The sequence below is a fragment of the Gracilinanus agilis genome, chromosome 3, assembly GCF_016433145.1.
Source record: "Gracilinanus agilis isolate LMUSP501 chromosome 3, AgileGrace, whole genome shotgun sequence".
NCBI classification, from domain to species: domain Eukaryota; kingdom Metazoa; phylum Chordata; class Mammalia; order Didelphimorphia; family Didelphidae; genus Gracilinanus; species Gracilinanus agilis.
In genome coordinates, this window is record NC_058132.1 from 250,766,569 (window position 1) to 250,772,853 (window position 6,285).

Genomic DNA, 6,285 nt, shown 5'->3' on the forward strand with positions numbered 1-6,285 from the left:
AAAAATCATTTTGGCAACTTTGTGGAAGAGTGGTTTGGAAACAGATTTGATGCAGGGAAATCAACTGGAAGCCATTGCAAGAACACAGGTTATCGGTGTCAACTGGGTTTTTTGCAAGTTTCACGTTTGCCCCTACCCTCTGAGAACTCACCTGGAGAGAAGCACCAGATTGACCAGTTTCCGACTGAACAACAGATCTTGAAGTACTTGGTGACCCCAGTTTGGGGTGGAACTAGTGGACATAGTTAAATGCTAAGTACCCTTTTTTGTCTTAGTAGCTTCTCTCATTGTATTTAAAGTTATCTCCTGGTTGGGGGGGGAGGGGAAAAGACATGAATAATGTAATTATGGCAAAATAGTCTTAATTAATTTTAATCTGGAAAATAAATAAATAAAAGTAAAGTTCTCTCTCAGGTAGCCCAGCCCTTGGCTTGATACTTTCCTTTTGTATTCACTGTAGTAGACCACTACCTGATACCCCAGCTGCTGGCTAAAGCCTCTTTCCCAAGCTTGCTTGCAACCTATCAATGTAGGTTTTGCTATTCCAAGTTCCCCAAAAGGTATAAAAGATTCCCAAGTTCTATTATTCTTTGGAAAATCATCTAGCACAGTGATCCTCCCAGAGATACTGTCCCTAGAGCCACAGGATTCTGACTCTGTGTAGTATCTTGGCGCTTGGTCTGTGATAGCAGCCAATTTGGACCTATCTCTTTCCTGATCAAAGACTTGGATTTTGCTAACTACTTTAGTAGTTGTTATGCCTAGCAAAATGACATAGTTCTATGTTATTTCTAAGTTAACATCAGTGATGAACTAGGGTTCTGACTATGCCAGTGGAAAAACAAGGACACAGTGCCCAGATTTAGCTCTCTTAACTCTAAATTCTTTCCATTATCAATCTCTTATTCTTTTTTCCTAATTATTCTGCTGTTACATTCTCCAGACCCCTGAGGACTGCTTTATGACCTGCTAATGCAGTCCAATGACCTCTGGACCTGCCATCCACCCTGCGACTGATAAGAACCACCAAGCCTTTCTATCTGTTCTGTAGCTGGTCCCTTCTATATATGTATATTGTCCCCTGACTAGAATGTGAGCTCTTCGAGAATAAGAACTGTCTCCATTTTAAAAAATTTTATTCTCAACTCTTCTGTTTTAGAACCAATAAGGCAGAAGAATGGTAAAGGCTAGGCAATGGGACTTAAGTAACTTGCCCAGGATCACAGAGTTAGGAAGTATATGAGGCCAGATTTGAATTCTAGGTCTGGCTCTCAATTCACTGAGCTGCCCCCTATCCCAAGCCCCCTCCCCCAACTCCTGAGAGGCAGCATAGTGTGAGGCAGGTCCAAAGCCAGGAGGTCTTGCTTCTGACTAACCCAGGGTAATGTAGTGCAGTTATGACCCAGAGAAATCATTTAACCACTAAGTGCTCTAAGCAACTTCCTAAGACTATCAGCTATAGAGAAAACACATTGATAGGAGTTTCCTCATCCAGGCGATTTCTGCACCAATGAAATCACCACTCCAGTCCCAATCTATCCTCAGCACTTGCTTGGCATAAGCTAAAGGTTTGATGCCTTTTCATTCATTCATTCATTCATTCTCTCTCCCCGCCTCCCCCTTAAAACCCTTACATTCAGTTTTAGAATTGACACTAAGTATGGATTCCAAAACAGAAGAAAGATAGTCCTACTGGGATGACTTGTCCAGGGTCTCAGAAGCTAAGAAGTGTCTGAGGCTGGAACTCATCTTCCTGACTCCATTGAGCCCCATTTATTATTATCCCACCTTCCCTCTACAAACTCTTTCTTCTCCCTAATTTTCTGATCATTTTTGAAGATACCACCATACTCTCAGTCACCCAGGCTCACAACTTAAGAGATATCCTTCACCATTCACTCTCTCACCACCTCACTATGTCCAATCAGTTGCCAAGTCTTCTTTCACAACATCTCTCCTATACATTCCCTTCTTTCCTTTGGCACTGATAACATTCTAGTATAGATCTTTATCATGTCATTCTTGGACTATTTCAATAGCTTTTCAATTGGTGTCCCCATTTTGAGTCTCTCCCCAATTTAATTTTCCTAAAACAAAGATCAAACTATGTCATATGGCCCCTCTACCACCCCTAACCCCCAAGTAAATACACTCCAGGGGTTCCCTATTACATTCCTTGTTTAGCATTTCAAAACCCTCCATAACCTGCTCCTCCCACCTTCTGGTCTACTGACACCTTACTCCCTAACATGTAATCTGAAATTCAGTGACACCTGCTTCCTTGCTATTCCTCCTTTCTCTCACTTTGGCACTCTCAACCCTGCATTTGTCCAAGTGACCTCCACACCTGGAATGCTCTCCTTCCCTTTAATTCTAGTGCCTTCCCTCTGCTGATTATTTCCAATTAACATAGATTATGTTTATACTTAGTTGTTTATATGTTGTCTCCCCATTAAACTATGGGCTCCTTGAGAATAGGACTGTTTTCTGCCTGTCTTTGTCCTCCAAAAAACTTAGTAAAGCTCCTAGCACATAGACTTATTGGTTTGACCTAGGGGTATCCAGCACCTCTTTCACTGTATTCCTTCTATCTTTGTCATGAAAGTGGTTATAAATCCTAGTATACCAAGCTGCCACAATTTAAACTACACTAGGACACCAAGGACAATCTTTGAAGCAACATTTCCCCAAGCCTTGGCAAATAATTGAGGTGGAAAAAAAAGAAGAAAATGTAACCAGAATCTCAAGCAATAGCAGATTGATGACGTTTGGAGGGGGGTGTGGAATGGGGAGAGATGAGAGAATAGGGAAGAGAGGGGAAGAGGGAGAGAGGAGAAGAGAACAGAGAGGAGAAAAAGGAAACAGAAGAGATGGGAGAGGAAGGGGACGAGGAGAAAAGAAGAGAGAGTAAGGAAAGAGAAAAAGAAGGGAGAAAGGTAGAGAGGAGGGCGAAAGGAAGAGGATGAAGAAAAAAGAGGGAGGTTAAGAGATGAGAAAGAGGAGACGGAGAGGAGGAAGGAGAGAAGAGAAAAGAAGGTAGCGAACGGGAGAAAGAGAAAAGAGAGAGATGAGGGGGAGAGGCAGAAGGGAGGCCAGGAGGGAGGGAGAGTGTTAGTGTGTTTGTGTAACAGTCGTGACCTCACCAAAATACATACTTATGCAAATATGTCTATGTCCTCGTGAATCTGTCAACTTGTAACTCTTGTGTGTGCGCGTGCGCGCGCTAGCCAGGGCACCGATATGTCCTGAGTGTGTAAGAGTGGTGGTATGTGTGAACACAAGTGCTTCTGTCCGCCCCAGGTTCTTACCTCTACTGAGGACCAGGTGGATAACTCTGGGCGCCGCCATCTTGGGGGGGGTCACGTGCTCAGTTAACCCCTTTCCCCACCCCCTCCCTCCACTGACCCAGCCTGGCTCCTCTCCGCGTTCCAATAGACTAGAGAAGGGAGGGAAGAGGAACTGTAGCAGAATAGGGCGGAGAAACAGAGCGCGTGCGCGGAGTGACTGACTGCGGGAGCCTGGGACCTGGAGCACCCCGGGGCCGGAGGAGAAGCCGACCTTGGCTATCCTCGGCCGGCCGCAGCAGCCACGGCTACCTTCCCAAGCTTTTCCAGCCGCTTCTCCCACGCCGGCCGCCCCCCCCCGCCCCTGCCCCCTCCCCCGTGCTCACTAGCAGGTGAGATGCTGGAAGACTGTCAGGTAAGGGTTGCAGCAATAATTTTAGCATAGCTTTGGTGCATGGAAATATGAAGCCTGCAAGATATTAAGAGAGATTATCAGCCAGTCTCAGAATTAACAGCGTCTGTCACTTTTTATTCCTTTCTTTCGCAAATTCTTTTCCTTGTTGGAGCTGCGTGGGCAAGTAATTTTTAAAGTCGTCAGCCGCTGTCCTTTTGCTCTGCTTCCCAGATCATTCTGGGGACTACCTCGTTCCACAACAAGGAGAGGACCTTGTAGCTGATGAAATCAACTCCACACTCTGAGGCATGCGGGAATAGAGAGATTTTTCTTTTTTTCAGCGATAAATTTTCCCACGACAATTTTTGAACCCTCAATTAAGAAATAGAAGTGTCAGAGATGAGATTTGGAAAGATCATTGGATTTGAAGTCGGTTTGTTACCTTGGAAGAGTTACTTAACCTTTCAGGCTACTAGTTTACCTCATCTATAGAATGGGTATAAGAATACTTACTCTACTCAAATTCCAGGTTGCAAACAAATAAAGCAAAACCAACTAATAACCCTAAAGCACTATGTAAATGTGGGGTATCTCCAAAATTACTTCCAACTCTAAATCTTAGGATTCTTGGAAATAGAGGTAGATTCCAGGCAGGTTCACTGCAAATAGGAAACTGGGAAGGCCAACTGGCCTCCATCTAATTGAGGTGAGAATGCTCAATTCCACTTCAAGAATACCCCTTTCTTAGAATATCATTGCTCAGTTTGATCTAGTCTAGTGTTCCTTCACTCTTTGGGCCAGACTAGATGGCCACCATCACACTGAATTCTGGATAACACCATCCAACTGAAGCCTTTAAAATAAACTTGCCTTGTTAAAAGTAGTGGCAAGACAATAAGAAATATCATCCAATTTGTGTGATGTCTTATGATATGAATCTTTGGTTTAAGGAAAATTAAGTATGCTAACTCTTTAAGTATGCTAGTTCAGCTCCTCATCAGTAAAATGAGCTGGAGAAGGAAATGGCAAATCACTCCAGCATCTTTGCCAAGAAAACTCCAAATGGGGTCGTGAAGATTCAGACATGACTGAAACGACTGAACAACAAGCTCGTTTGAGGGAAATCAAAGTACATACTTTTGAGGATAACCTTTAAAAAATAAAGGTGGGAAAAGATTCTTTTTCTTTCTAAGTAAAGAAAAATGATATGTACAGGTTTTCCTCAAAATCATTTATTAAGTCAGAAGGGGCTCTGTTTTTCCAAATTCAAACAACCTATAGTGCAAGAGTTCTTAATCTTTTTGTGTATCATGGATCTTCTTTGCAGCCTAGTAAAGCTTATGGAGGCCTTCTTAGAATAATGTTTTTGAATGAGTAAAGAAAATGCTAAATTTCAGTTAGAAGTTAGTGAAAGTAAAGATCTAATTTTTCCCCCAACCAAGCTTGAAGATTCCCTAGCTCTAGTGGAAAGGGCATTTGAGTCACTTAAAGACTTTCTTAAATAATCCATCTTTCAAACTTGGGATATGAGAACCATTTAAGTTGGAATACAAGAATCATGGAATGTTAGAGATGGTAGAGACTTCAGAGACTTATCTACTCTAACTCTCTTTTCTTCTAGATAAGGAAACAGATTCACAGGATTTTTACAGGATTGTAAAAAGATTTGCTCAGGGTCAGCCAACTAGTAATTAGCAGAGGTAAGGTCTAGGACCCAGATCTCTTGATTTTTAGTGCAGTATTCTTTATGTCATATAGTGGGAAGAAACTTTAATTATCCAGATTCAACTACTAATAAACCAGTTATAAACTAATACAAATGATGTCTCATCCAGTGACCTTGGATCTAATTTTCATCCTGCTATATTCTTTTGACCTTAGAAAGACTGGAAAGTCAATATATTTAATCTTCAAAATTCATTAATTTATATGAAGTTATGTGTGTAAGAGAAAGGGACTAGCTAGACTAGTAAAGGATCTCTCAGATCCTTTCATTCCATGAGTCTGAGTAATAAAGAGCATTTGAGTAAAAACTGATAGATTTAGGGTCCATTCTTAGTTTTGTTATTTACTTCTTGAGTAGCCAGTAATACTAAGTTACTTCTCTACTTCTGTGACATGGGAATTAATCATACTGTAAAACATCATTAATTTGGAAAAATCAATAATTCAGACAATATGATTGTTATTAAGTAAAAAAATTGAAACTATTTCTTCCTCTGCAAATTTTCAGGGTCCTGCAAAGGAAATCCAGTCTAAAATAAGTATCTTTCTCAAACCAGAATCTCAAGGAATAAAGGATACCTCCAACATGACTCCAGCCGCTGCTTCCAACAGTTCATTTTGTATATTAAAAGATGTTCATCCTTGATTCAATGTGATGTTCTTTAGTTTGATTGTGAATCATTATTTTTTTTATATATATATTTTTTAACCCTTGTACTTCGGTGTATTGTCTCATAGGTGGAAGATTGGTAAGGGTGGGCAATGGGGGTCAAGTGACTTGCCCAGGGTCACAGAGCTGGGAAGTGGCTGAGGCCGGGTTTGAACCTAGGACCTCCTGTCTCTAGGCCTGACTCTCACTCCACTGAGCTACCCAGCTGCCCC

General features: G+C 41.7%; 1 long non-coding RNA gene across 1 annotated transcript; it reads left to right on the top strand.

The window, feature by feature from the left end:
- The first annotated feature begins 3,494 nt into the window (after positions 1 to 3,494).
- On the top strand, positions 3,495 to 6,049 carry LOC123239252. The gene is made up of 2 exons (XR_006505723.1): positions 3,495 to 3,699; positions 5,912 to 6,049. It is a non-coding gene; the product is annotated as an uncharacterized LOC123239252 (long non-coding RNA).
- Positions 6,050 to 6,285: the final 236 nt, after the last annotated feature.